The sequence below is a fragment of the Halichoeres trimaculatus genome, unplaced genomic scaffold, assembly GCF_033239565.1.
Source record: "Halichoeres trimaculatus isolate MK-OKI-2021-1 unplaced genomic scaffold, fHalTri1.1 fHalTri1_scaffold_10, whole genome shotgun sequence".
In the NCBI taxonomy this organism is placed as follows: Eukaryota; Metazoa; Chordata; class Actinopteri; order Labriformes; family Labridae; genus Halichoeres; species Halichoeres trimaculatus.
Window position 1 is genome coordinate 7443261 of NW_027437187.1, and position 20477 is coordinate 7463737.

General features: G+C 43.4%; 2 protein-coding genes across 2 annotated transcripts in view; both read right to left on the minus strand.

The window, feature by feature from the left end:
• The window catches only part of smpd3 (sphingomyelin phosphodiesterase 3), a 106440-nt gene extending 86664 nt beyond the window's left edge, over window positions 1-19776 (minus strand). Inside the window, exon 1 of the mRNA XM_074676916.1 lies at window positions 19544-19776. The gene's annotated coding sequence lies outside the window, so the exon portion shown is untranslated. The remainder of the gene's footprint in view (window positions 1-19543) is intronic.
• LOC141796179 (NACHT, LRR and PYD domains-containing protein 12-like) overlaps window positions 1-20477 on the minus strand; it is a 600880-nt gene that overhangs the window by 399691 nt on the left and 180712 nt on the right. The gene's annotated exons all lie outside the window — the stretch shown is intronic.

The window sequence follows — 20477 nt, forward strand, 5'->3', positions numbered from 1 at the left end:
AACAACACCAGACTCGGCTCCACACAGTCGCTGGTCCTCCTGTTTCTTCATCAGAATCTGTTTTGTACCCGACTAAATGAATGCTGCCAGCTGTACTCGCTGTGCCTGTACCTTTATTTATCGTTTGTAATCTACTCAGAGAGAAAAACACTTTCAACCCACAACATGGGAGCCTGAGAATAGACACAGAAAGAGGGAGAAGCTGAAAACCAGGTTAACATGCAGCACAGAGCGGCAGCCCAGCCGGCCTCCATGCCAGCTTTAACCTCAGCACCTTACTAATTACCTTACAGGGCTGCCTCTGGCCCTCCCCACCACTCCCCTCTCATCCTCACACACACACACACACACACACACACACACACACACACACACACACACACACACACACACACACACACACACACGCTCTTTGAGGTCAGAACATGGCTCGTAGTCCATCCAGGTAATGACAGACTGTATGTGCAGCTCAGAGAGGCACTGTGTGGTCCTCTCTTGCACTCTTTCGTTCGTTTGTTTTAGTTTGATCCCCGTTATCAACGTGTGGCTGGCTCTGCAGGGATCTCTGGAAGTATATGGTTCAGTTCCTTTCACCACATCTGACACACTGACAGGACTCCACCCAAAGCCCCTCTTTCCGCCCTCAGACAAGTCTCAGATTAAAGAACAGAGGGGCACCTCCAGGGCAGACGCAGCTACAGCTGCCACCAACATGTGTATGCCAAGTGTCAGACGATTGAAATACAGTCAGAGCGAGGATGGCCGTGATTTAATCAGGTAAAGGGTTGATGACTGACAGCACAGTTTCCAAATATAAACCTTGGACTGGAAGATTAATTCAACCAAACCAAAATCCTGTCTGTGTCCTCTCAGCGGAGGTAGAGACAGGCCCAGCAGTGAAAACATAATCTATCTGTGTTCACACAGTCGCTTCACACTGACCCGCCAGCAGCAGCAGCAGCAGGCGGGAAACCAACCCCCACCTCAGCCCCCAAAACACACAACAGCTGTCCAGCCTAAATGTAGCCGAACCAAGATGCACATATTCAAAAACCAGAGTGGTCCAGTGTAAATATGCTCTGTGCCAATCTCTTTGAGATGGATTACTGCAGGGCGGCGCTCCCTTTCCAAATCCGCCTGCAAAAACCCGGTTTGATCATGTCAGCGCTTTAATCTGCGGTCCTTAAATTTAAGTTGTTACTTGAGCCAGTCATTACAGATGAGCACAAAGTCCATTTGAAGAGGATAGTTTGGTGAGACTCTTACATATTTACTCAGTCAGCTGTTTAAATCTGAGTTTAATATTTACTCTTCATATTTGGATCACCCAGACAAACAGCAGGACAACTTGTGTTTACTGAGGGACTGATCCTCACAGACCTCGTCCTAAAAGAAAGACCCTTACAGTATTTGAATGTTAACCCAAAGCAGCAACCCCTGCAGCAGAAAGACGGTTCAGAGAGACCGCCCAAGTAAGAATGTGTTTCCAATACTGCAACTAGTTTTCAGGAGAAAAAAAAAATTTGATTCCACGGGACACGGGATCACTCCTCAGCGAGGCGAGTCTCCATGGCAACATACGCTGAACGGCTAACCTGCTCCGGGGCAGGTTAGGTTCCAGATTGAACTTGCGGACTATAAAAATCCCGCCCACTGACCAATGAGACCTCAGAAAAAAATGCCTTGTCCGTTATTAGAGGGTCCTGTGGACATCAGAGCTCGCATTGTCCGAGGAGCACTCCAGCGCGCGAGAGTTTTCAGGGACCGCACCGACCCACTCTCTTTTTCGGATGACCACCTTTATGAAAGTTACCGGTTTTCCAGGGAGGGGGGGGGGGGACTTACATGACACTTCCTACAGGTAGTTAAAGGGAATGAAGAACTCTCATTGCCGTAATGAGATCTTCTTCAATGCCAACACTTCTGTTCCATGACAATATTTTATTGCCCGTCTTAAAATTGTGACAGGAATTCATGTAGGACTCATGTGGGCTACATGTCACAAAAAAAATGTAAACACGATAAGAATGAACAAATGAATAAATTCATGTAAGAACTAAATTAGATATGTTGCATGTTACAGTAAAAGTGCATGTTGAACAGTGCTATTTCAGGATGATAATGGCACAAAAGATTTTTTTTGCACTACACTTACGCATTTAGACTGTCAGCAATTTTCTGCCAGCACTCCTTCCGTGCTTTAGCAGCGGCGACGGTGTTGCTTTTAACGTTATTACATGTTTCAGCTCGTCATACTTCCTCATGATCACCTCCTGCTCCTCCTGTGTGAAGTATGCGCTCCTTCTCTCTCTGGCCTGCTCTGACGCTCCAGACTGGTCCATGTTCACGATTGGTCAGATGCAGCTGGCTCCGCCTTATGTGTGCACGTGCTCATTGCCAAGCTGGATCCACGTATGAGGTCGATAATCAGCGTCGTAAAACCGTGTAGCGAGACCGCCGGCTACCGCGCTCAGTTCAGTGAGGTAGCTCCAAGGCTATCTCGCTAGGCTGAACTTGCTTCATAGAACAGGGCCCAGGATCTGCTACCATGTTGATAAAAATCGTCTAACTCTGAGTTCATACTCAGGTTTTTACAGACTCATTCAAACATACCATTTGGACCTGAATACCTGAGGACCCCAATTATAAGACGGCCCCCTAATTTTTGAGACTAACCTTCAGAAAAAGACTGAAAACCACAATCTACTTTGTTTAGAGAAACTATTTCCTTATCTAAATTCTGAGACAATCATTAAAATGATAGAGTCTGATTTCATTTTGGCTTTCAAATCTAATCACTAAGATCTGTGTTTCAAGTGTAATTCTGATGGCAGCTCTGGTAATGGCCATGCCTTCGATACATTTCTCAGTGGCAAACTCCCACACCCTCCTGTTAGTTTCTTGGTAATGGTCTCTTGGGGAGCATGTTAAGTTTTGCTTTTACAGTTAACATTTTTCAGATGCTCTTCTGGGACATGCCATCTTCAGACATCACACTCTATAACTCTATATTTTTGTCTACCTGACAGTTTTTGAACATCTCTGCCATTATCTCAAAATTAGCATCACAACTACGCCCAACTTTTGGTCCACTTTGAATTTTTGATCACGTCGTTTTCTCATCTCCTGTCTTTGAGTCTCTGCTGTGATTGACAGATCAGAGCAGCCTTCGTGATCTCTGCTGTTGTGGTCACGTAGTGACCATCAGCGTGAGTCAATGGTTAGACCCCAATTATAAGACACACACACACACAACCCTTTTCCACGTTATTTTTAATGAATTCACTCTTCTTATATTGGGGTCAGTATGGTAGTAAGTGATATCATATCCCATTTCTACCCAGTCTTTCCTGCTAAATGCTGATTATCAGTACACACTGCTCCTGTAACCACCAACACAGACTTCAGCAGTAATTATCCTAAAAGTACTCACTCAGAGCAGACCTTTTCAGACTCATAATGCTGATGGCCAAAATGCAGATTAGGGGAAACAAGCAGTGCTACAATTTTTGCACTGGTGCTCTTTTCCAAAAGGAGATTCGCTCAGCTATAACTGATCCTATTAGCTCGCTCCTTAGTATCAGGCAGGCTGCTAATGAGACAAAGACGGGATGTATGTAAGATAATGCACATCTACGAGCTGCGCCCTGGCGGGAACATGGAGGGATGTTTGAATCAGGAAAACCACAGATCACATTATCATCAAACTTTACAACCATTAAAATACTACAGGAAGATACTCCAGCCATTCATAACTGCTCACTTTTCTTTGTTAGTGTTCCTATCAACATAAAGAGATAACGGTTCAGCGGCTGTTTCTGTATTGGATCTTTCTCTCAGTACATAATAAAATCAGTAAACCCTAAAGATCCTTTACCAGCGATGAGCAACCGTTGATTTATTTCACACACAGCTCCTATGAGAATGTGGGCAGAGGTTTTGGATGCTGTGGATCTTCTCAGCAGTAAATCTGAGGGATGAAAGCTGACAGTTTTTTTTTCAAGACTTCTTCCCCATCGCTCCCTACCAGCCCGTAAATCAGCAGAACGTAACGTTAGGAGGGTAACTCCCCTTTCATGTTGTGAATGCTGGACAGTTTGGCAAGATACTACACACACTTTCTCTCTACGCGCTCTCTCTCCCACACACTCACATATTAGCAGGGAGCAGGAGTGGAAGGACACCAGTTCAACTCACGGTCACAGTCCTTCCATGCTCCTCTCTGCTCCCCTGTCACATTCATAAAATCACAACGACTCTTAATAAGTCAGGACAGGAGAGTTTTTGTGTGTGTAATGTGTGTGTTTGACGCTTAGCATGATTTATATGTTCTCCTCTACGTGTCACAGAGCTTTAGAGAGGTTAATGTGTGTCCACTACGTCAGAGCACATACAGTACACAAGCGTGGTCACATTGGGGAGCTCTCTTTGCCTCTCTGCTACTTCTCTCCGCTGAGTGTTTTCACACCCCTGCTACGTGTGATCTTTATGTTCTCACACTGCCGACCTATGTCAGGTGTTTTCTGAAAACAGAGAATTTGACGCCCACGTCTTTAGTTTGGAAAGGTTGAACAGATTTACTCCAAACTGATGCTGGGATGTGAGACGTACACTCAGGAGAGGTATCTGATTTGGATGGAGGATGGTCTGAGCACTGGAGTACAACACGGACAATAACAACCAAACAAGGAAAAGTGACCATATGAAACAAACAACATAGATAGATAGATAGATAGATAGATAGATAGATAGATAGATAGATAGATAGATAGATAGATAGATAGATAGATAGATAGATAGATAGATAGATAGATAGATAGATAGATAGAACTTTTTTTTGTCATTGCAACAAGTACAATGAAATTGAAATTTAAGAAAACAAACTTGGACAAGGGAAGACCAAATGGGATAAACCTAGGAGCCAGCTGCCTAGGGCTCCTTTGACTAGATAAGAAATAACAACATTGGGAGAGGAAAGGGAAAAAAACCATGTCAATTCCAGACTATTCCCCAGAGGTGTAGGCCTCTTCGTTACAAACACCTGTTCAGCTGCTCGCTAACACAAATATCTCATCAGCCAATCACATGGCAGCAACTCTACAGCATTTAGTCATGCTGGAGAAAGGGAATTTAAGAGACTTCAAATGTGGCATGTTGGTTTGAGTGTTTGACAAACTGCTGATCTACTGGGATTTTAACCCACAACCATCTCTAGGGTTTACAGAGAATAGTCCCACAACAGTAACAACAGTAACTCAAATAACCACTGGTTACAACTGAGGTCTGCAGAAGAGCATCTCTGAACACACAACACGTCCAACCTTGAGGCAGATGGGCTACAGCAGCAGAAGACCACACCAGGTGACCCTCCTGTCAACTAAGAACAGGAAACTGAGGCTACAATTCACACAGCAACACCAAAACTGGACAATAGAAGATTGGAAAAACGTTGCCTGGTCTGATGAGTCTGGATTTCTGCTCCACACTCAGATGGTAGGGTCAGAATTTGGCGTCAACAACATGAAAGCATGGATCCATCCTGCCTTGTATCAACGGTTCAGGCTGCTGCTGGTGGTGTAATAGTGTGGGGGATATTTTCTTGGCTCACTTTGGGCCCCTTAGTACCAATTGAGCCTGGTTTAAAGTCCACAGCCTACCTGAGTATTGTTGCTGACCATATCCATCCCTTTATGAGCACAGTGTACCCATCTTCTGATGGCTACTTCCAGCAGGATAACGCTCCATGTCATAAAGCTGGAATCATCTCAGACTGGTTTCTTCAACATGACAATGAGTTCCCTGTACTCAAATGTCCTCCACAGTCCCCAAATCTCAATCCAATAGAGCTCCTTTGGGATGTGGTGGAACGGGAGATTCTCATCATGGATGTTCAGCCAACAAATCTGTAGCAACTGTGTGACGCTATCATGTCAATATGGAGAAAAATCTCTGAGGAACGTTTCCAGCACCTTGTTGAATCTACCAGACCAAGGGTAAAGATTAGTTAGTGAGTGTATTTAAGCTAGCTTAGCTTTTATCTGCTCAACTGCTGCAGCCCATTTTAAAACAACATCTTTGAAATTGTACAAAGTTGTGTGTGGATTAAATATCCCATCATCCCCCAACAAAACTTTCAGTGAACCAATTATCCCTTAGTGGTCTGAGGTATGAATGTACAAAAAGAGACCATCAAAACTTGCTGTTTGCGTTTAAAAAAATACATAAACATTTCCTTTAGTCTCATCTTTGTATTTATTGTGCCCGTAGACAGTTTAATGTTTTCTTTTGGCTCACTGCCTTGTAACTTTATTGCTATATCGTTGACGCTCATTACTTTCAATGACAGGCTGAGGTTCAAGGAAACCAAAGCAAGGAGATATCACAGCTTTTCACAGAGACCAAGCAAAGTTGAAAATTAGCAGCTACAGAGTCAGAAGGGAGGGACATACATCAAGACGTTAACAGATAACTATCGGACATGTGCTGCTTTAGGGTAGCCAGGTGAATTTGTTGACAGTCACCAATCAGTGACATGATCCAGACAAAAACTAGCAAGTGCTCCATCTTAATATTTTTTAAACTCCCACAATCCAGCTGGATACAAAAATGAAACAATGGAATAAAAGAAAGGGTGTTCACAAATTGATGCAAGCTGCTGAGTAGAGGTTTTTATTCCAAACTGCTCTCTTACTCCATGGACTAAATGAAATATTAGCACACTGACAGTTTTGTATCTCCGTGTGCAGAAGGCAAAATGGAGCATGACTGTTTTTATGTTTCACTCTACTGGACCAGGATCAGGATTCGATCATTTTGGAAACCTTCCATCGTTTCCTGTGAGCCATTTGATCGAAGCTAAAATAAACTACAGCCAGAATAACATCCCACAAACACATAGAGTTTCTCACAATAAAGCACTGTGTTTCTTTGCGCACCCACTGGAAACCAACAGCTATAGAGTTCGGCAGACATCCACCACGGCTGCCCAGGCTGGCTCGTGGTCCTGCCAGCTCGGGCAGCCTGGGTGGATGTACAGAATGAGCTAGACAGATGGAGGATACAGAGAGGAGCAGGGTTTGGCAAAGAGACGGGAAACAGAGGGATGAGGGACAACGAGAGAGTGGAGAGAGTGGAGAGAGTGGGGGGTGGGGTGGACAGAGAAGCCGCCCACATGATGGTAGGATGAAACCATGAGGTCTCTGCATGCAGAGCAGGAATAAGAGGGAGGGGAGCAAACGGGGTGGGGGAGAGATGGTGAGTCCATGTTGAGACATGGTCTGCTCTATAATCAGCTTCACAAGCTCTAATTAGAGCACCAGTAGTCACATGCTCCAGTCATACAGTCCAACTTCATGCCTACATGCTTGTGTATTAGACATGATAATTGTCCTGATCTGTCAGACAGAGTGACCTCACCTTATTAACCACGGGCCCTCAGAGCTTGATGTACCACACTGATTGGCTTGTGCCAATTTCACTGCTGGAACAACAATTTTAAACATTTATTTCTACATGAATATGAATGATCTATTTCCTCTCTACATTGGCTGAACTAACATCCCTCTGAAGTCTGAACAAATTTAGAAGCTTGGACTGTATTTCCATGCTTTATGATCCTGAATGTTCTTAGATATCATTATGTTGTGTGTCACTTAGCTCACTGTTTGTTTTGTGTTTGAAGTCAGTCCACTTTAATAGACAAGGCACCAAAACGCTGGCCTGTAATTCTGTACTGGGTTTGAATCTCTTCCAAACAGGCAACTGTGGCCTTTTTTAACAAATGTTATAAATGACGAAGACGTTGGTTCACTACTTACTTCAGCAGAGTTTTGTACTTAGCTTACTAACAGTCATCCTTTAAGTCTGTACAAGGACTTTTCATTTGGTGTTGACTGCAGTGACACTTTTGGCTGGACTCTGTAGTGTTTTTTAGGGATGAAGACTTAGGGCCAATTCATAGACTGTCTAAAACATGGATGGAGCCTCCGCGTCGTCATCTGTCTGTTCCTGAAACTGTGAAATGAAGCCAATCCACAGACGCAGCCACATTCGTTATGTCGCCGGCTGTGAGTTTTTCTTCAAGTAGCTACAGGGCGCCACCTGGTCACGTGACCTGAGCTGTGCCTCTGATTGGAAAATGAAACGATGCTAATAACTCCTAAACTGCAGAGATAGAGAGAAAGTCACCCACCATACAGTGTGTGCTGATAGTAAAATAAGTGTTTTAGACCCAAGCTGTTTTTTGAACCAGGTTATAAATACGCTTTTTAATGCTGTAAAAGTCAATTTTTATGGCTGCGTGTGTACGTGACTTCCGGTCTTTCTGCAACCAGCCTCAAGCGGGTTCTCAAAGAACAGCAACTTTAAGCACTTCCACACAGGCTTCGTTTTTATTTTGCCCCTTGGGCCCATTAGAATTGTCCATCTTACCCCTTCCCCTTGGCCTTCTGTATTACAGGCCAAGGGGAAAAGGTTTAAAAACATCTCTTAGAAATGAGATGCTACTCCATCCCTGCTATGCTCATCACCCATAGACGCTCGCTGACTGTCATAGGCCGTACAACTGTTCACCTCCAAACCAAACATATTTTTACAAACTGATGATAAACTGATGCCAGATTAGGGTGACAAACTCCCTCATACAGACGCCGCCAGGATGCACTGCATCACATGAGAAGCTATATTATATGTCTTCTGAATACCGTAATGTTCGCCTTTCATGGCTTATGTACTGCAGTGAAGTCCGTCCCCTGCGAACCTGCAACCCTAGTCTGTAATCGACGTAGTTATTATTGGCTGTAGCTGTAGCTGTAGCGACATTATAACGAGTGGTTTCAAAATAAAATCAACAATTCAAACATGGCTAATATTAACATGAAGTAACAAAGGATTGAATATCTGATAAGAAAATTCTAATTTCATGAGAAATTTGTCATACCACTTAGTTTCAAGTGAGGTCTTGGTTTGTCTTCATTTCAAGGGCTATGTAGCCATTCCCCTTGATCTTACAGAGAATCGGGACACGCCTTCACTACACGTGTTCATGCAAAACCAAGGGCCAAGCGGTTGAATTGGGATTGGTGCCAAGTTTCCCATTAGCATTAGCAACAACACGGCTTGTCAAGACATGTTGAATATTGAAGCAAATGAATGGAGAGCAGATCTGTTAAAATCAACTTTTCTTTGTTCAAGACAAATTTTCCCTGGATGCAAAGCAACAAGGTAACATATGTATTTGGTAGTTGTGCAGGGCTCTTGTTTGAAACGTGACAACAATCAAACTGTAAATCAGTTTGTAGTTTAGTGTCCAGAAGTTGAACAGACTATCTGTTTTGTAGTGATGTCTACCACACGTTTCCTAACTGAGTATTATTTGTAGCCTAATATTTTAGCCTAACCTTGCTAATATGAATAATTTCAGTATTGTTAAACCGGTTTGCATTCAGCATTTTTATAAGCATTTTAATTGTCTCCCTTTGTCTATTTACATTCAAGTTAATGTGCCAACTCAGCCTTGATTCACTCTGTTTTGGTCTGGCTACGTGGCTGCGTCCAGTAGGTCGCAGTTGATACGCAGCCATCCTATTTTTACTGTATGCTGGAGTCATGTCGCATCAATTCACCATTGTGAAGACTGAGCGGGACAGGAAGTAGTGAACAGGAGCTAGCTAAAAACATCCAGTGATTTTTGAAATAAAACAAACAGATGTGATGAATGGATCCAGATCTTTCTTTCTTTGTTTCTTTCCTTATTTCTTTCTTTCTTTCTTTCTTTCTTTCTTTCTTTCTTTCTTTCTTTCTTTCTTTTATTTTTATAATGGTGAAAAATAAGAGGGAGGAGCTTATTCAAATTCAAGTTTTAGCTCTACAAGATGATGGGAAGCTATTAGCTTTGAAACTCCCCCAAGTTGTAAAATCAAGCCAAGCTTAACACTCCCTGGATCCAATTACATTCTGACAAGAGCTATCGATCTGCTTTTTTTATAAAAAGCACCTGAGTGAATCCTTAAAACATATCCTTCAGCGTGACATGCATAGCTCCAATCAAATACATCTTCATATGTCAAAACGTGTGAGTGTCTCCTCACAGGCTGCTTTTGGCTCTGCTGGCTCTTTCTCACCTTTGTCCCTGAGGAGCTACACCTCGATAAAAATGACCCCCTATTAAGAAGAAATCCTCTCCTGCTGCAGCAGAGTCTGTATTGAGTTTTTTTTTTTACCTCTTCAGTGATAAGTCTCCTTTTCCTGTAGCCTACACAAACAGTTTGACTTCATGACAGCATAATGGTGCAACAAAGGCAAATTACCATTAACTCACATCCATTTCTGCTTTTATAGTCTTTCTATTTGTTAGCTTTCAAGGATTAAATGTGTTTTTGTTTTTGCAATGCACACACAGGCACCAGGATGTTGACCAGATGTGGCTTTAAGTAGGCCGTCCTGTCAAAACGTACAGGATCAGAGTGACAATCCCCATGACAAAGCTAATCCCAGTAGCATGTCTGCCTGCTTGTCTGATCTGCCTGCAGCTTACAGACACCATATCACCAGGACCAGGAGCACTACGCAGGTAGAGAAAAACTGTATCTGAGAGCCTGCGATTGTAAAACTCAGCCGGCTGTTTCTTTGGCAGCAGATTGATCCTCAGTGAGCAGACACAGCTGGCTGCAGAAGCCTGTTTCTGATAGACTCAGGTGTTCTTCTTTGATTTAAGCCTCAATAACAGAATCAACAGAAAAAAAAGTCCCTTTATGCTCTTTTCCACAGCGGCACACTGACTCTTTAGGTATGCCTGTCACACCACTGGAGTGGATCTGCACACACTGACAACTTTGATGAGTTCAAGTGTCTTTTGCGTTTATGTCTAAAAGCTTCGTGCTTATGAGGCAAGGTCGCAGTGATGCTGAGCTCGACTTCAATCCTCTTGATGTTCAATCCTCTGTTTCTGACAGTGTTTCCAAAGTACTGATCATACTTTTAATTTAAAGGGGAGAAAAAGGCTGAAATTGAACATCGGTAATAAGTTGACTTGGTGCCACTAAAGCTTGTTTTGATGGCGACTCAGCCACAGCAGACACATTTCACACCCTGTTTGTTTCTCCTTGGGTTGAAATTAAAAGCACAGACTCACAGGTATCACACATCTTTAAAGGTTAGCAGCTGATTCAGAGCACAGCAGGCCTCCACTCTGCTGTCCACAGCATCCCTCTCTCATCTCTGCTGTGCAGCGCTCACCACAGTCCAGAGAAAAGAGATACGATGCTTTGTTAGTATCACTTACCTTCCTTACTTTAAAAAAAGTTTCTTTTTCTATTGATTTGAATTGATCTAGTTTTCTTTTTTTCTGACAGTCGATTCAACAACAAATCCAGCCGGACTGTGCTTCTGGTGGTTGTTGATAATTTACTCTTTTGACATCTCAGCTCACACACAAACAAGAGATCATCTCTGCAGCAGAGGCATCAGAAAAATCACAGGCTTTGGCTGTTTCCCAAAGCCCAGGTACCTTGCCTTGCCTTGGGAGGCAGTGCCTCCGAAGCCACTTCCTTCCAATCCAAGGCAAGTGTCCTGCCTCTGCTCAAAAGGAGATGCTAATGGAAAAGCCTACAAAGGCATGTTTTTTTTACCATCAGTTTCCTGTCACAAATGTTTATGTAAGTGGAGTTACATTGTCTCACATAACATGTGTTGCACTGTGGACAGTGCTTGGAAAGTTTATACAAACATGGGAGGAGCTCAAGCGACTAAAAATATTGTCATGGCTTGCTACTTTTGTACAAGTTTTGAGTTTTTATTGTCACATCATTGACACTCTGCAGGTGCAGCTTCTCAGTGATTATAGTTACGTGAGTGACAAACAAAAGAGTAAAGTGGTGAACATGGTATAAGTTGTTATTTTCAGAGGTGTATTTTTTTACTTACATTTAAATTGGAATTTACCATGCGCCTCTGCTGGTGCGTCTCTCTCTGGTGCGTTTTTTCCTTCCATTTTTTTTTCTTCTTTTTTAGATTCACCCGTTGCATGTTGGGTATTTATAGCCATGGTAAGGCAGCGAAGGATACACCTGTGTATCCTTGGTTAATTAGCAACATGCTAACCAAACGGAGGACATATGCCTCCGGAGGACATGAACATTGGAACAGCACTTGGGCAGCGGCTGATGATGTGGATGCCTGCCCACGCCCACATCAGACCAAGGCAAGGCAAGGTACCTGGGCTTTGGGAAATAGCCTTTATCTACAAATATATAATAGAGCAGCTCTATTTAACTAGTTGCTCGCGGGCCACATGTGGCCTGAGAGCAACTCTCTAAGTGGCCTTGACCCGTTCAAACCCTGACTTAAGTCCAAGGGGGAAAAAAATCTTACACTAACACTGGAAAGTTCTTACAAAACTTCCAACATTATTACAGATACTGACAGCTACACCTATTTTAACATAGGAACTAACCTGCAATGCATTGTGTCACTGAGCAGGTGCATTTGAAAAGCTAACATTAGCAGTCCTACACAGGCAAAACTAGCATGTCTCTGTCTACCCTAAAACAAAAAATCAACAAGGAAAATCAAAAGTTTAATCTTGCGTAGACTGGAAAGAATTTATTTATTTATTCATTTTAACACCAAGTCCAAAAACCAAAGCAATGTGTTTGCTCTGCAACGAGTGTGGCAGTACTGAAGATTATAATGTCCCAAGACACCACACTGAAAATCATTTCAGACAAACTTTCTTGAGGGATCTCATGAAGAGGGGGATAAAATTCAGAGTTTGACTGAGTCTTACAACCAGAGCTGTACTACAGTAAAGCAAACTTGCATAGCTCAGGAGAACCATGGTAGCTGAACTTGTGCTGAACAATGTGCAGCCCAGCTCATGTCCTCAGTCTGAAAATCCATCCAGACCAAATTTTTAATTGAACATCCCTGGATTAGAGGTTTTAAACCAGGGTGGGAGCAGCAGGTTGGAAGGGACCAAACTCATAGACCCTCAATCAAGTCCTTTATCTGGTTTCAGCTTAAGCACTTCTAAAGATGAGTTTGTCAACTAATTTAACTTGTCTACGACTTTTTGTCTCGAATTCTGTCTTATTAAAGGTACAAATGTTATCTTACTCATAGATGTTCAATTAAATACTGGTTGCTTGTTATTTGATATTTTACCTTATTTAGTCATTTATAAACTGGGAATATTCCCATTGAGATACAAAATACCTTTATTAAATGATAGCCCAGGTCAAGACAAGAGCACAAAAAGTTTCACACAGAAAGAAAGACAGAACAGTTGACACTGACTACGTTTACATGCACATTAAACTGAAAATCTGACAGTCATCTTTCAATGTCATCTCAGACCTGGAGAAGTACACCACTTAAGTTTTATTAACACATAGAACCAGCCAAGTTTTACAAAGATCCAGTCTGGTATGGATCAGTACAGGTCAGTCCAATAAAGTCTGATCCTGTTTGTTTTTCCACTACCATACACACTCTTCTTGGTAGGCAGAGTGTAAGCCAAATGCATAGCCATGTCAGCTAGGTAATAGCGTGGCTCCATGGCAGTGTGACACAGGGCACCCAGCTAATAAATCCAACGAAGAAGAAAAACATGACAGTGAACAAAGAGCAACAATGGAAGACGTCCAGCAATTCACCTTCTTCCTGATTTCCATGTGGCTCTTTATTATAAAAAACAATCAAGCTTTGTTTCAGAGAACAATGGGCCGAGTTACCAGGTGTTCTTTATTACTGCTGTCACACAGGAAGTGACGATTCTTTCGAACAATCAACACACTGCAGTCTTTCTAGCTCCACCTTCTGGTGTTGGATTGGTATGTATGGCACCCTAAAAGAAGGAAACCAAAAGTAGGACGGTACAGGTCGGTAATTTAGGGATCTGTCCTGTTTTAGTCAAGGAAATGCCACAAAATGCATGCTGTAACAAGACGAACCAAACTGAACCTCTTAGTGGAAACAGGACTTTAGTTAATAGTGATTCAAGCTGAAAAGCTGGCAGCTGGCACATTTTTCATATGTCTTATATTCCAAAATGTGAGATTTTAATCCTGAAAGACTGAGGGCTCTTGATGTTAAATCATCAAACAAGCATCTGGAGGCTTCGTGGGTTAAGATCTTACTCATGTGTCTTTCAAACAATGCATCTCTGGTGTGATGAGGCCCGGGCGGTTGTGTGAAACTGTATCAGTTTTCTCAGGGAGGAATGAGAATCATTTGACAAATTTTGCTCTAAAATCTAACCTTGATAGCATAAACTGACACACCATCTCCTCTAGTTCCGTGTAGAGTTACTGCTGTCTAACAGCATTCAGCTGGAGAAACCAGATCTCACACTATCAGGTGTCACCAAAGTCCAGAGCCTGCAGGGAGCCCCACCCTACCCCCCACCTGCTGCCCTATCGGCCTGCCAGATCCACTCAGCCACCTGCCTGCTGGGGAACAGAGACCAGTGGGATGTGGGAAGAGAGGAGGGCTTTGAATTGACCTTTTGTCCAACAACAGAAAGGCCATTGGATATAGGGGGTCCATTAAAAAGCCATCAGCTCAGATGAAACTCAGCTGCCATCGCTGTCAGTGATGTCAAAGTGCAGACCGAACGGCATCTACATGAATCCATCCGTCAATCAATACCCGGAGCCTCTCACACAGAATACGTTCAGTGCTCGAATTAAAACATTTGTATGCCTCAGGGTCTTTCTGACATACTGAGCATGAAATCCCCCATCATCCACCAGATTTGATAAAGACATCAGCGCTCTTATCAGCTAAATCACACACTGAAAGACCGTACCCTTCAGAAAAGCACACTCCAACACTAACTGTCTAATCAAAGAAGGCTGAATGACGTTTTAAAAGTGAAATTATCTCACAGAAGGTGATGATTAAATCAATCAGGCTGGCAAATGAGGAGACGGCATGCACACAAGGCTGACAAGGTTAGTCTCAAGATTCTGTTTTAGGATGTTGACATATTGTGAAGCCTTCTGCCTCCTTTGGCACATTGGTCTTAAGCCAAGAACAAAATTGAATGGATCCCAGAATCAAGAGCAAACGTGGAGTATTTTGCACAGGATTACTCTAATACAGAGATGATTGGGTAACTGTGAGAAGAGTCTGGCTCCAGGCCCAGATTTGAATCCACGGGGAGAGGAACGAACTCTCTATAAATATAAAGAAAATAACCGAGTCTTACTGCTCGCTGTGTCTGACTATATTCAGCTTCTCCACCAACACTCAAAAGTTGTATCATGTACTTTTGCAGCCCTGTCAAGATGTCAGCGATGTCACCTTTCACATATCCGCCTGTGTGCTAAAATGTCAAGATGTGTTCATGTCAGAGAGCACAGCCATGCTGAGCTGCACCCTGCAGGGATCCAGATGGCCTGTCACACCTCACACAGACCAAAGACTTCCAAAAAGATCAGAAGTCGGAGACGTTATGTATTCTCCAGCATGGAGAACACCAGCAAACGAGGTCGGATGGTTAAAACCACGTCATAGGGAAATTTACATCCCTGATTTCCTGTAAGTACGGTGACAAACAATGAGTTTGAGATTCTCAACATAAAGAGGCAGACTGATGGATTCAGTCTCTCAATGTTCACACCTCAAGTTTAGTTTAGGTGTCATCATAGACTGTAAAAAAAAAAAAAGGATGTCATCTTGCTCCGCTTAAAGGGAAGTCGTCACAAAATCTGCTCCCCCTGGTGGCTGGCTGCAGTATAGGTCAAAAAATCTGTCTCTCCAGTCATTCCAGATGGGCTGTGGTCAAACTAAAAAAATTAGTACACCTTGTAGAAATTTTTCTCATGTCCGAATATTGTGGTGATTTGAAGATATCATTTGGCTGTCTAGTAGTAAAGCCCTCTTTTTTTCTGAAAAGTTTTGTTTTCATTAGTCATAAGAGGGTTAAAAACGAGGCTTTACGTAATGTTTAACAATGATTGGCAGCTGCCGTTCTTGTGTATTTTTTGGGGGGATTGTAAATTGTGTAGGGAGGTAGAGTCAAGAAGTTATTAGACTCTCCAAAGAAAAATATTATTGTTGTCACCTAGCTCCACTCAGATTCCCTCACAGTCTGTACTGCGCAGACTCTGGCTGCACAACAGCTGCAAATGGCGGCGACTGTGACGAGGGTTTTTGGATTCAAATCCGTACAATGGTAAATGACAAAGCCACGCTGTCCACTCTATACAGTCAGTGGGTGTCACTAGAGGCCTGTAGTACGAAGCTGGATCCCTGATCTGCTCCAAAGCAGGTTAAGTTCTGGATAAGGGATCTGTACGCAGCTAACCCAAGCCTCGCGGGCCCACACCTAGCCTAGCGGGTAACCTTACCGGCTCCTGTGTTTTCCCCTACATGTTGTCGTGAACCTGGACGTGTTGGCTGCCTTACCCTACATGTTTGCAGAATGTCCCTGTTCTGCAGGGGGTTTGTGTGTGTGGTCACTCACCCCGGTTGACCATCCTCTCACCAGGACCAGCCCGTCCTCGATCCGTCCGTCGTCTTCTCGGCTACGTCAGTCCTTTTACCGGCCAGCGCACTCTCTTGTGTTCTTGTTCAGATTTTAAAAGGTGTATGTACAGTTTTCGTTCTGTGGGGTGACCAACTGTGCTTCCATCTCCAGTTTGTTTCTTCTGCTGTCGCGTCTCCTCTCCAGACAGAGCCAAAACCTCAAAAGTCCGAGCTGCCCTCCTCAGCTGCAACCCATTGATAATTAGCTCTTGAGTTTGCACACCACACCCCCCTTCACGTTTGCATGTGCGTCTGGCCCTGTCACTCACCCTAAAACACACATACCCACACAATGGCAGAGAAACCTTTCATAACAAGATCATAAAAGCACCACCTCCTAACCAAAACGTACATTGGCCTGCCCATCTTAGAAGATCCTGAGGACACTGGTGCATGAATCATGAGAGGAATGCTTAGGAGGTAAAGAGTTTGTAGAAACAGATGTAATCCTTTTGACGTCCCCAATGACATCCTGTACCAAAGATACAGATTTTCATCAGGTGCACTGAGCTACATTTGTCAGCTGATGGAGCCCTATGTTAGAAATGTTATGTGTCGCAGTGGGGCGCATCTGAAATAATGAGGTTAATAGCAGTAACGGTCACATGTGGCAGAACTGCAGAAACATGAATTTGTGGAATAAATTCAATTACTTGTGCCGTCATGGTGAGGAATTTGCATTCCAACATTTAACACGCTCACAGGGCCTCAAAAGAACTCAGTGGAAAATTTAAACCAAAGGAAGAGCTTTACCCCTAACATCTGTGCCGTAATAAAGAGAAACTGAGTGATGAGAGCGCTGCATGTTTCTATTGTCAGATGAATTAATATTGGATAATCTCTGAGATGTTTAAAACTTCACACTAAAAGCTTTTAGAAATATGACGAACAAAACTGTCAGGGTCAGGCGTGTTCCCATAAGTCAGAGTGATATCATCAGGGTTTACTTCATCTGGCAGTCTTTACAGAGATCACATGATAAATGGGAGATGTGGGTGTAGAGGAAGTGGACATTAAGGAGGCAGGAAGGGTCTAATGAAGACTGCAGCGTGTTGCATTAAAGGATATAGGATATACTGAATACACTCAGCTGCTTCTTTGATTCACTAAATTGCTTTTTGAGCACATCAGGTGTGAGTCCTGTTTGAAACTTTAACATTGAATTTTTCTCATATTAGTAAAGAGAGGATTTACCAATCTGTGCCAATGCATGGCATGATGGGTACAGTGTGAGTTTATCAGGAGAGCAGGTGGGAAGTGCTGTGATTTTTGAATGAAAGGGTTTGAAATGTTTGCATCATAAAGATGAGATGTTTTTTCAGGTGTTTCAGTGAGTAAACCCACGGCCTGTCAACTTCAAATCCAAAGTTGGGACGACTACAGGTTTTACAAAAGAGACAGGCTACTCGCTCAGGCAGATCCAGACTGTGCTGCTCTGAAGCACACAGACAGTACAACAACACTGTGACCACAGAGGCCTCTGTTAGCGCCTAGCATCCCACGCCTCAGGTTGAGATTCATCCCCAGCTATCAGTCCCAAGAGTGATGAGCAGAGTACAGCAAAGTAAAAAGTGTCCTCCATGCTCTGATTCAAAGACAATAACTGAGGCTTAGCTGTCTTTAATAGTAAATCCATCCACCCTGACAGAGAGCGCAGGCTTCAAACACCACATCCGGCAACCACGGTTTGTCAACACCAGAGACGCTAAACCTTATCAAGAACCTCTGTTCTGTCTGAAACACAAGGAAATTAAAAACATCCAAGGTTTTTTTTTTTACATGAAACTAACTGCTGCTTTGTGAGAAATGAGTGAACCAGACAAGCAAACGTCACATAGAGAAGTAAGCCGTCTCACTTTCCTGCCAAGTGTACATCTGTGCGTAAAGGAGAGGAGTTGACAGCATCTGCTGGACACTCGAAAAAATGTCAGACAAGGAAATGACTCAGGGGGTGTGCGTTTAAAAAAGAGGGGTAAAGTTCAGACACCACAAATAGAGAGAGGGAAAAAGATAGGATACACACACAGGTGAGGAAAGAGGAAGAGAAAAAAGGAAGAGGAGAGAGAACAGAAGAAACATGGAGGGTAGAAACTAGGGGTTAGGAGGTAGGAGAGTCAAAGAAGGGAGGGTTAGAAGGGAACAAGAAGGAAACAAGCAAGAGTGGATGGACTGAATACAGGGAGGAGGAGGCCAAGAGAAAGGAGGAAATGAAGGATAAAGGAGGCAGGAAAAAAGAGGAGGTGAGAAATAAGACAGGAAAGCAACAAGGATTAGAGAAGAGGAAAGGAGAGGAGGGAAGAGGAGAGGAGAGGAGAGGCCAGCTGGGCCACACCTAAATTTACACTTGAATCAAAAAAAAAAAAAAAAAAAAAAAAGCAACACCTCCCAGCAGACTCAGAGACTCCTGTACTTTAAAGACAAACTGTGAGGCTGGAGGAAGACACACACACACACACACACACACACACACACACACACACACACACACACACACACACACGCACGCAGCATGAACCCTGACTGAGCAGCTCCAGTATGCCTCCTCTTTAAACCAGTGAAACCACAGCGTCACCACAGTGGGTCAGTGAACTGGAACACAGACAGTCCAGAAATACATCCATGTGATGTGGGGAAATATTTATTATATAGGAGATGCTGTGAAGCAGATAGCAGAGAACTAACAGAGCTATGATTTATGTTTTCTATTTAGTTTGAGTCTGTGTGCGGGGTATAAATCAGAGAGAGAGAAGCAGAGAGAAAGCATCTCCAACCACTGGTTCATGCAAATGTGAGTCAAATGTTTTACCTCAGGCGGGCTCGGGGTGAGATTGAGGCGCGGCTGGAAGACTCGCTCCAGCGGACACACAATGGCTGTTGTTACACTCACCGTGGATATCTCAGTACTTCTACACCTCACTTTTTCCTCCATTCATTCCAATAAGGCAAAGGTGGAGGCACTCATCCCTATCTGACTCATTCCACCGAGGAAAAAAACACAACAGAGGCGACTTACTTGTCAAATTGTCTCCCACGTGAGCTCCAGGCGGTGTGTTTACGGCGCAGGGTCTGGTTTTTCTTCCTCGGTATCTTCCTGGTCTGAGTTCAGATCAAGGGGCTGAAATCCAGCGTCCACGGACCAGCTGACGGCCGTGGACCAACCGAGCGCGAGGCACAGAGAGAGAAAGCGAGCGACAGAGCGCGCGACAGTCTGGCAGACTGAGCGGAGAGGAGAGGAGAGTTGTCTCTTCAGCACCACACCACTTTGAACAGCTCCGAGTGACGTCACTGCCTGGCTACGACGCCACGCCCACTCCTCTAATGACCGCCTCCGGTGGAGGGAGAGAAGAGGAGAGAGACGCTCCAGATGAACAGCATCAATCTTTGATCGGACTGGAGAGTTGCCAGGTGGAGTAAAAATCTACATAAGCCAGATTTTCACATCAAACACTTCATCCAAACGTTTTCTGTTTCATACAGCACACCATACAAAATACAGTGGTGCCTTCTCTCAAGGTTTTCTCTAACTGAAGTCTCTTTCTAGTTTGTCTTTTTTACAGAAAACACTAAAAAAATTCACCCAAATATTAGAGGAGGAATATTTTTTATTATTATTATTAAAGGGGCTGTGGGAAGTTTGAAAGTGATCTTGAAAGTCTCCCTTCTAGATAGCCTATATGCCTGATTGTAATCCAAACTGTAAAATTAGATCATCTGCGCCAACAGGTTACAGGTTATTTTCAATTGCCACGTCTTAGCTTCCCTACTGGGTTGAGCAGGACTGGATTGATTTACTGCACATCAAGGTCTCTATGACAACACCACTGACGAAGTTTCGTATTAAGACGAGATAGAACACTGAGATCTATTTTTTTCTCAATTTCTATGATTAATTTTGTGGACATGGTGAACATGGGAGTCTAATGGTCAGACAGAAAAAGGACAGAGCA